General features: G+C 29.3%; 1 non-coding gene across 1 annotated transcript; it reads left to right on the plus strand.

The window, feature by feature from the left end:
* Positions 1 to 1,549: 1,549 nt before the first annotated feature.
* trnak-cuu (transfer RNA lysine (anticodon CUU)) lies at positions 1,550 to 1,622 on the plus strand. The gene has a single exon. It is a non-coding gene; the product is annotated as a tRNA-Lys (tRNA).
* The last annotated feature ends 9,880 nt before the right edge of the window (positions 1,623 to 11,502 follow it).

The following is an 11,502-nucleotide window of genomic DNA, read 5'->3' on the forward strand; positions in this document are numbered from 1 at the left end:
AGCTATTTTAGCTGCGTTGTCATAGCCTTGACCATATCAGTTTCTTATTTCTAGTTTATCTGCTCCTGGCATGTAGAAAATTTATTCATAATCTAATCTAATACTTTTCCACTTAATTCATTAAAATCAAGGAAAGACTTTAATATCATCGCTTCATTAGTTTTGATACCTACATATCTGAGAACTTTAGATAACTGGTAAATGTGGGATATCTGAGGTGTGCTACTAAACATAATAGTGTAATATTTTGCCTTCCTAATATCATTTAGAACAGACACCTAAACACAATTATTAAGCAGAATTATAAACTTATTCTGTATTGTATAAAAAAAATTATGACACCATGGGTTTCCAGATAATAAATTGTTCTTTGACCTTAGCAATATATTGACCTATTACAAAGTTATACTTTGCTACCAAAAACTAAGTTTGCCAGTATTTCCTAAGCTACCAATAATATATTATCTATAGCCTCTCAAAAGTGAACTTTGTTTTGCTAATAACAGTAAACAAAGTATTATAAATTAGTTTTAGAATGGTCTTCAATTTTTTTGCAGAATTTGTTTTGTTCCAAATTTTAGGATTTTTTTTTAGCCAAATCAATTAATTATTCATGAAGTCACGAAAATTTGATAGTCACGTTTCTGAATCTTTCCAAAGGATAAGTGCGTTAATGACGTTTCATCTTAGGGTTCAACTTTTTCCATTTAAATAATCCTTCCATGGTTCAAAAAGTGCTAGTTTATCTTTAAAAAGTCAACAAGGAAAGCAATAAAATGTGTTTTTAAAATCAATCACAAGATAACAGGCAGTAGCTCAAAGAAGATACGGATGACTAAAAATCACAATCTATTCATAGAGCCTCTATGAGGGCTTTGCGAGTTAAATAAAAATAAGATTGTTAAAATACTATGTACAATTCCAATATTATAAGAAAATAAGAGTTTTCATAAATATTTCCATTAAATTAAGAAAGTAAATATTATCAATATATTTTTAGCTATAATCAGTCAATTATACTTACAGGTTCTTTTAAATACAAAAAAAAAAGAGATAATCAAAAAATAAAAAACTAAGAATAATAGTTGTTCGTTGAAACGACGTTCGTTAAAAAAAAAGGTAATTAATTATCTGGTTTGAAAATTTCAATTTTTTTTTGGAAAATTAAACGAGTTTAATGATTTTACCGCTTTTAAACTCTTAGCTTTTCAAAAAGTGTTTCTTACTTTTGGTCCATGGTATGCTATTATTTTACTTCAGTTCATTTTTTGAATTTTCATATAAAACTAATGGCCTATACCTCATATTAAATACATGTTAATTCATCACTTTCTTTTTTAATAGTTGGCTAGCTTGCGTAGAACTTGAGTCGGCCTCAAAACAGATTAAATTTTAATGTAATTATCTACTTTCTTGATATAATAGTGTAAAAGTTGATCATTACAATTATTTGAGTCGTTTTTATTATTTATTATGGTTGACTTGTATAAAGTCATTTGAAATTAATATGTTTATAATATATATATAAGCTTAATTCATCCTATGATCAGCCCGGCTAGCTCAGTCGGTAGAGCATGAGACTCTTAATCTCAGGGTCGTGGGTTCGAGCCCCACGTTGGGCGTTTGTATCTTTTACAAACTTATTTTTTTAAAAGAACTTTATTATTTTTTTTCTCAAATTTTAATCGATACTTTAGCAATAAATAAAAAAACTTATTCTGATTTGTTGCGGCTCACAACTTTTACGTGCGTCTTTGAATTACGTTAACTTGTTTTCAACAAGTCGGAGTCATCTGAATCTTCATAGCATCTCTATATTTTAGAGTTATATGATATTATGCACTTCAACATTTTTTTAAAAAATGTAAAATGAAAACAAAACAAATACCATAAGTTAGAACTAAACATTAACAGTTAAAAAATAACAAACTTATCGCTTTATTATTATTAGTCAAAAACTTATTCAACTTTTAAACCACAAAATAAAAAAAAAATTTTGTATGACTTAAAAAAGTTTTTAGCGAATTAGCGTTTTTGAGAATCGCATCTATTTCCATCACGTTCGTTTTTTTACAAAAGTAGCAATAAACAAGATTATTAAGAATATAATACAAAAAAAACTATAGTAACTGGAAACTTAATGACTAAGAAATGACCCACTTTTGACATTAAATCTGTAACAGTACTTTTTTTTAAGTATTTATTTAATGGTAATGCAAAAAGGATTTTCCAAAAAAAATAAACTAATTTTAAAAACTAAATTTTCGTCTTGAAAATATACGAGTTAAGTCATGAAAATTGAGAAAATTGATGAAAAGTGCTAAACGAAAAAAAAAAAAAAAATTTTTTTCAAAAGTTAATTTTTTGATGAGAGACATATTTTTTGTGTGATCGACACTTACTATTCAAAATTATGCACACTATTGGGGTAATATAATGCTATAAATGTGATTAAATCAAAACTAGTAAATCAAAAAAAAATTCTTTTTTCAAATCCATGCTTTAAGCAAGCAGAATTCTATTGGGCCTAGAAATTCTTTTAAAGCATGGAAAAAACAATAGGTTTTGAATCGCTGCGCTTTAATGTCTTCGAAACTGCAAATAATTTGCAAATCAATGATTTTTGTGACGTAATACACAATTCATATCAAATAAATAAAATGTATGGGGAAATACAAATTAAATTTTTGTTAACTTAATTAACTTTTTTTGGTCAAATTTTTCCATTTCCTTGTATTGTCATCGAAAACGATTAAGTGTGCAAAATTTGAGCAAAATTGGTTGAGAAAAAAGCTTTCAAAAATTGATTTCAAATTTTGTGGCACGCAAACATATATATATAGAAAGTAACCTTATATAAAGCATGGAAAAATACTAAATACTTTCAAAAATATTTGGGTTACGTAATGACATTAATTTTTGAACCAAATTATCTCTAAAAATAAAAATCTCAAAAAAATGTTTTTGTTTACTGTTGTTAAGCTGTGGTTCTACTTTTTGCAATAAACAAATAAAAAGTTATTGCATTTTAAGTCATCGGTTGAACGATAGAAGAACATACACATCAAACTATTTTGTCGACATAAAACCTCAGATCTTTTATCTCTAGCCCCGTTTTATTGATTACACAGGTCAACAACAACAAAAAATTTTTTCTGGTATTTTCATAGAGATTTTAGAAAACATAAATATTTTTCCTTAAAATTTATTGACAAAAAAATTGTGTGAAAAATTGCTAAAGACTCTTAAAAAAATTTCAACAGAATGTTATTCAGCAAAAATACACAAAATACTTATTTTTATTACAAATGAATAACATTTTTAAAATCTCTATGAAAATACGCTTCTTTTGAGACCCAGGTTGACATACTTTTAAATAACTTTTTTTTCGACAATATTACGGACTTTACCCTAAATACTTAAGATTTGAACCTAAATATCTTTACAACTTGACGTGATGGTAAAAAAAGAGTTGCATATTTGAAATCAAAATGAGAAATGCTATACAAAAAACAAATTGTTTGCTCGGCACCAGAAAAAAAATTTTTTTTGTTGACCTGCGTTATCGATATTACGCGCTCAGTTGTTGAAGTGTCGAATGATATTGGTTAAATGTAAAGCAAATTTCCTTATTTACACCTTTTCCTTATTCAGAAGATAGAGTTGTTTTAAGATCCACAAAGATGACATAAGTAAAATTGTAGGGTAGAGCGGGGCAAGTTGAGCAATTTTTACTAAATCTAACAGATATCATCAACGGTACGTCGGATATACATAATTTTTTCAATATTGTAAAGATAATTTAACCTGCTAAAAATTGGTAAGAAAAAAGTATATTTTTCGATTTGTTTGAGAAGATATTTCCAAAAGTTTACTGTTTGTGAGCTGCTCAACCTGTTTCAACGGGGTAAGTTGAGCAACTGTGTGGGGTAAATTAAGTAATCAAAGAATAAATGAATATGCATGATATAGAATTTAAATAAATTGTCAATGAAACCATCGTTAACAGCGAGTCTATAATTTATAAACTTATTATTTTATACACTTCGATGATGCAAGTGAGAGAAAAGAAATATCAAAAATTAAGAAACTGTCATAATATATTTAAAAAAATATTTTATACAATTCTCTAGCACTTTGAAGCCTAATTTAAAAATTTTAACATATATATATATATATATATATATATATATATATATATATATATATATATATATATATATATATATATATATATATATACGGCCGACGACACCGGGGGGCCGGGGCGCACGTGTCGCCACTTTTTTTTTTTAAAAAAAAATTTTAGATAAAGAGGACTTTTTTTGATGTAAAGTTGCAAATTTAGCGGCATAAATTTAGCTTTTTGCGCTCTTCTCCGCGAAGAATAAAAACGTCAGCTAAATGAATGAACAATTATAACAACTTTAAAGTTGTTAGTTAAATTTTTTTTGTTTGATTTTTTTATTATAACTTTTTTATATGACTTTATTATTATTTTTTAGTTTTATTTTTTTAATTTTATTTTTTTAATTTATTTATTATCTTTTCGTATTTTTTTTTTATCATATATGTTTTTTTATGATTATGTTACAGTTTAAACAGAGTACTGACGTTAAGGCAAGAAATATATTATGAAATTAAAGGAAATTTTTAAAACGTTGATGCTTATTAAACTTTTAAAGATAACAGGGGCGTGTCTAGGGGGTGTCTGCTAAGTTGATGGACGTACCCAATAAAATTTAAATTAAGTTATCTCAACTTGATTATACTGTTTAAAAAAAAAAACTTTACTAAATATAACTATTAAAACAAAACTTCAGCAAAAACTAAACAAATTATGCACGGTTAACTATCTGAAACGGGTGGAGAAAAATTAAAATCGGAAAACATTTATGCTATTTCGGTTTCATAATTTTGCGATTATTTGATTACAATTTTTTGACGGTGGTTAAACTAACTTTTGAGTTGTATAACTTAATTAAAAACTTGAATTGGCATACCTTATTTTACATATATACACCCTGGTATACCATATATACACCTTGAGTAAAATTTTTATCAAGTTCTATTGCTTAATTATTATCAGGAGGCAAAATTAGAAAGTAACAACAAGTATACATTAAAATATATCAATGGACATCCCCAGTTTTATTACACTAGACTACCTATCATTTTAATAACTTTTAAATTTTAAATGATAAATAAGGAGAGAAAAAGTTTCATATATAGAAAATAAAATACGGACTTTTCTTTCAACATACACCCTGCTCAGTTTGTGTTTTATTAAGTTTATTAAATTATGAACATAAAATATGGCTGTTCATTAGTTCAAAATGTTGCTTAACTTGCGAGTTTATATAGCATTTCAAAAAAAAAGTTAGCCCGTTGAAGAAAAACATCATTTCCTTTAAATTTAGGCAAATAAATATTTTATTAATTGCGTAGACTTTTTGAAATCACAATATCTTTTTGATACAGGAAAGGAAGACAAAGAGCTGTTTCAAGAAGAAGCTGTTTATAATTGCATCGGTAAAAGTAAAAGTTTTTGTTCCTTTGTTTTCTTGGATAATCAAGCATTTGTGGAAAAAATTAGAATGTCTATATCCAGATTTTAGACTTATTAGGTTTAAATTATTATTTAGCCAAAGAGTTTATTCTTTATGAGAATAACAAAAATTATTATCTCAATTGTTTGCAAAGTGACTTATTTCTTAAGTTATGAAAGAATTGTAAATGAATTTTATGCCCTACACAATAATTACGTTTTTTAGCACTAAATATTCCAATATAGATATGAATGAAAAACTTATTTATTTAGTGTTTTAATAAAAGCTATTACTGATTTTTCTGTGGATGTTATGAATTGTGAAATGAAGGCATAGATACTTTATCTACGCCATGATCACAAAACATATATACTATTAAAAGTTTTTTATTCCTGTGGTTTTCTGTCTCAAAGAACGTCTTTAAATATCAATGAAACATTTAATCGTGCAACCTCTGCTACTGCTTCTTCTACTGAAGTTATTAAAAATTTTGATTTTTGTGTTGCACTGTGTATAACATGTTTTTAATGTAACTTTTTTAATTACACGGTTGTGCAAGCAAGTAATAATGATATTTTTATAGTTTGAATCTTATACAAGCATTAAAAGATTTTAACTTTATACTTAGAAATGTTGTTGATTAAGACCATCAAGGACGATATTAACTTGCTTAAAGATTGCATTTTAAATTATTTTAAATTGGTTATTACTGTTCCTTTGCTGGACCATCTGAGTACTGAGTTTAACACAATGCTTGATGATATAACTTTGAAGTGTTATAAAGTTCTTATTTTAGTTTCTTCAAAAAACAATTGCAGAAATTCAGTGTCCTTGTTATACGATTTGTAAAGAGCACATCATATCTTTAAGTGCCTTTTATTTAACCAAAGACTCTATTAGGCTTATTTATTATTGCCAAACCAAAGGCTTTATTACGTGAGTTTGACCTGTGAGACAATTATTTGAATTTTACTTAACTCCAATCAAGTAATACTAAAACATTACAAGCAACAAACCTTTTCTTTACTGAGGCGCCTAAAAGGTTATAAAAAATGGTAAGAAGAAGTCGCAAAGTAAAATGGTAGATAAATTCTAAAATGTTTAGTTTAGCTTTTCACAGTTTTTAACAAGATTGTTGTAAATACTTATGAGTTGTGTTTTAAATCAAATTCAAGTATAATAAAAGCATAGTTTCAAAAAATGTCTTCGCTACCTTTTATTAAGCAGCTATTTTCATAGCCAGGCATCTTTGTAAAAACATTATTTAGCATTGTACAGTTATTGCAATAAGTTTTTGACTCTTGGTAAGTATTTTTAAAGTTTATTTATAATTAAAAGCTATTTATACGAGTAAAATTATATCGAAAAACTTACGCAGCAAAATCTTGTACTTAAAAAATTATAACCTTTACATATTATTCATTTTTTCAAAAAGTTTTTTTAATTTGCAAAAATCATATTTTCAGCTTTAGATTCCTGATCTTCGACCAGACAAATTCAAAGGTTGAAAACCATCTCTCAATTGAGGCTGAGCTAGCAGGACAGGAGTGTAGAGAAGCTAGAAAGCTGCAGAAATTGGAAGAAACCTTTTTATCCCTGATTTGAGATCTAGTAACCTTTCCTTTCATGATGTTCCACCATTCTGATGGAGAGATAACCTTAAGTGATTCTGAGAACATTTGCTTGGGGAACACCTCCCTGTCCTTCAAGTTGTTTAACTTGAAGGACAGGGAGGTGTTCCCCAAGCAAATGTTCCCCAAAGCAACTTGTATAGTAAACCCAAGAAATCAGGGTTCCTGTCCTCTAACCATTGTTCTGCACTGTTTTCATTATCATTATCAATGAAGCTTTTGTAATCATCTGCATAGCGATGGTCAGTTATATAGGCCAAAATATGAAAGGATTGTACAGCATCTTGAAATCTCTTCTTTATTGAATCATAGTATATGGATAGCTCTTCATCCTTTATCAATGAATACCAGATATGAACTGCGTCAGAGAGATGACAAGAATCACTATGCATCTTGTCTAAGGCACTCCCCAATTTTTTCATTTGACAAAGAAGACGACTTGCCTCATGTTTGATGGCTAAATCCTCAATTGTTCTTCCAATAATGGCTGGAAAATCTTCCATCTTCTCTCCATAGATCTCCACGTAGAAGTTATAATTTTTCTGGTATGTCTCAATGCAGGCAACTTGAGAGTTCCAGCGTGTTTCATTTGGCAGCCATATGCACATTTCTTAAATATTTCTGAACTTCCACAACCTGTTTTAGAATTGTATAAAAAGAATTGCAAATGTCTTTCTGTAGCAAATTCATATAGTGTGCATTACAGCCATATGTTAACATATCAGAATACTCTTGTTTGATCAGCTCTTTCATTTTCTTCATCTTTGCTTCATTGTCAGTGCAGACAGCAAATACAAACTTATTATAATCATTTTTTATGCTAACTATAGCTTCATTGATGATTTTTTTCTGATCCTGAGTCAACTATGTTGTACAGATAACTCTTTTTTCGATCATAAAATGAGTGAGCAATTATTGGGTCATTCTGAATACTAAACCATCCATCTTGACAAATTACCAACGTGTCTTTGGTTTCCAGTTCGTTCTTTATACCAGCTGACAGATCATCATAGACTTCATTTAATAGATCTCCACCCAGTTTTTTTCGGCTTGGTGGGACATTCCCAGGACGAAGAAGAGAGCAAAGTTTCTGAATCTCACAATTTTCCACTGAATTAAAAGACATGTTAGAGCTGAAAAAAAACGGGCAACTTGCTTGTCAATGGCATCTTTCTGATCATTTGATGTTCTAACTACAAAGTTATTTAAGTTACTACTTTTAAACCTTTTTGCTGGTGTGGAGCTGGACATAATAGATCCTTCGGAAATTGAAGTATCTGACTCATTTGACAAGAGGCTAATATTGCTCATTGAGCTTCCAGGTCTTGGTTCTTGTTCATCAGTGTCCTTCTTTCTCTCTTTACACTTCTCCAAATGAACACGAATTCTTTCAATTTTTCCACTTTTGTCCCCTTCTATCTCACTGACTTCCTTCCACTCCCATCCTTTCTTCCTTCCACTTCCGAATGCCATTCTTATAAAGATTTTTTTCTGAAAAATACACATTGCATCGAAATATGCAAGTTAAATATACTTAATGCTACACAAATAATAATACTGTTTGAATAAAAGTTTCTTGAGTAATTTGTAAGATAGAACACAGGCCTGACTTTGATATGGTTGATGAAAGCTACTGAGAAAACTGAAAGTATATTGTAAAAAGTACTAAAACTATTTTTTCAGAAATATTTCAAAAATAATTATGTCTTTTAAAAATTTTGATTCTTATTAAATTCTATATTCTGATCAAATCCATATCCTTTTTTCAATAATAATTATCTTTTAACTAGTCATAATTATATTTAAATATTTTCTAAAATAAATAAATCACAGAAAAAAACTAAGCAAAGAGAATCCTTTAAATAAAATATTATTTTAAAAAAACCCGGGTTTTTTTGGGTGGGTTTTTTAATGCCAACCTTGATTTAAAGAATTATTAAAACATTTTTATAAATACACTCAATCCGCTCAAAACTAAAAAAAATAATAAAGGGAAGGGGGCATAATTGTTTTTGGAAATACCCAAAAAATTTCCTTTAAACGCTCCTGGATAAGATATAAATAAATCTTCTGATGTACCCAACTGCCGTTGAAATTTACAATTTACAAATATTTGCTTTAAAAACTTTTAAAATACAAACTTTTAAAAAATAGTTCATTTTTGTTAAGAGAAATGAAAAAAAAAACATTAAATCATTACAGTTTAATGATCATTAGTGGAATCGTTTTAAATATCAGACAATCATAAATGGAATCATCATAAATATCAGACAATCATAAATGGAATCATATTAAACATCAGACAATCATAAATGGAATTATCGTGAATATCAGACAATCATAAATGGAACTTAATAGAATTTTTTAATGGAATGGTGAAGTTACTTTTTACTTTAATTAAACTCCATCTCAGATTTTTTTTTGAAGCAAAATAAAGAAAATAAGAAGAATAAAGAAATTGTCACATGATATTGCTCTTTCCAGAAATACAGTCATAAGAAGAGTTGCAGAAAACTTTTTTTAAAACATCTTCGCTTCCAACAAGACTGCAAGCAACCACTAATTAAAGTTGGAAGCTACTGGAAGAGAAAAGATGAAGATTGTAGAGAAAGATAAAGATTGACGGGCGACTTAAAGGATTGCAAATTATATGAATCAGGAAAGCAAGTTGAAGGAAGGGAATTCCAAAGAGCTGATGTTCGAGGAAAAAAACTAGACGAATAAGCGTTTTTGGAGCACTTAGGAACAGTCACAGAAAAAGGATGAGACTTAATTGAATGACGAGTAACTCGAGAATGAATTTTAGTAGATGGCACAAGAGACGCTAGCTCTTTAGAGCAGTGCCCATTATAGTATTTGTAGAAAAGAAAAAGAGAAGCAACATTACAACGATGAGATAATGGTTGGAGGTTGGCTGCAAGAGCAGGTCCAACTATGCTTACAATGCGTTTTTTCACCTTGTCTAAAAGTGAAAGGGTATCATTAGAAGATCCGCCCCAGATATGGCAACAGTATTCTATACAAGGCCGGATTTGAGATTTATAGAGATAGAGAATAGAATCCGAAGTAAAAAAGTGTCGAGCTCGATAAAGAGATGCAACGTTAGTAGATGCTAATTTTGCAACTGATTTGATATATGGTTTCCAAGAAAGATCGGAAATAAGAGTTAATCCTAGAAGATGAAGAGTAGATGACTCATCAAGTACATCACCGTTCATAAATATAGAAAGATCTAACTTATTGCGATAACGATTGGCTAAAAAAAATTGAGTTTTATCTGTATTGAAGTTCACCAGCCACTGTGAACCTTATGCTGTAGCAGAAGTGAGAATCTTTTCAAGCTCAAATGCCCCCTCTAAGCAATAAGAGAGTGTTGGTTTCTTATAACCTTATGCTGTAGCATAAGTGAGAATCTTTTCAAGCTCAAATGCCCCCTCTAAGCAATCAGAGAGTGTTGGTTTCTTATCAAAATAATAAATGGTAGTATCATCAGCAAACAATGTCACCTTAGATGTGAGAATATCTGGAAGATCGTTAATATAAATTAAAAAGAGTATAGGGCCAAATATAGAACCTTGAGGAACTTCTGAAGTTACGGAATAACAAGATGAGTGCTGTCCATCGAGGACAACTTTTATATTACAATTGGAAAGGATTTAATAATCTTAAAGCTGTTGCCAGATACACCATAAGAAGAAAGCTTATGGAGAAGACCAGCATATCAAACATTATCAAAAGCTTTTAAAATGTCAAGAGCGATAGCCTTAACCTCTCCGCCTTTATCTAATGCACGATAAAACCTATCGGTTATTACTGTTAGCAAATCAGCTGTAGAACGAGAAGATCAAAATCCATATTGATGGTCAGAAAATAAGTTATTAGATTCAAGATGAGAAATTAAGTGTTTGTTAATTAAAGATTCAAAAACCTTGCTTATGGCAGGAAGAAGACTAATGGGATGGTAGTTAGACAAATCAGATCGCTCTCCAGAATATTTGAAGATAAGGATAACAGATGCCGCTTTCCAGCAGGCTGGAAAACAAGACTCTGATAAGCACTTGTTGAATAGTTTTGAGAGTATAGACGACAGCTCCAGAGAACACTTCTGCAAGAAAATAACAGGTATGTTGTCCAAGCCACAAGCTGTAGAAGAGTCTAGGCAGGAAATTACTTTAGATACAGAAGCTGGAGTGATACGAATATCAAGCAATATATTAACCTACTTGTTGGCAATATCAGGTAGAACGCAACTAGTGGAAACAGGAGATGATATTGATGAAAAGTTTTTAGCAAACAGCTCAGCTTTGTCTTTAGGTAAGGTG

This window comes from Hydra vulgaris, chromosome 06, assembly GCF_038396675.1.
Source record: "Hydra vulgaris chromosome 06, alternate assembly HydraT2T_AEP".
Classification (NCBI taxonomy): domain Eukaryota; kingdom Metazoa; phylum Cnidaria; class Hydrozoa; order Anthoathecata; family Hydridae; genus Hydra; species Hydra vulgaris.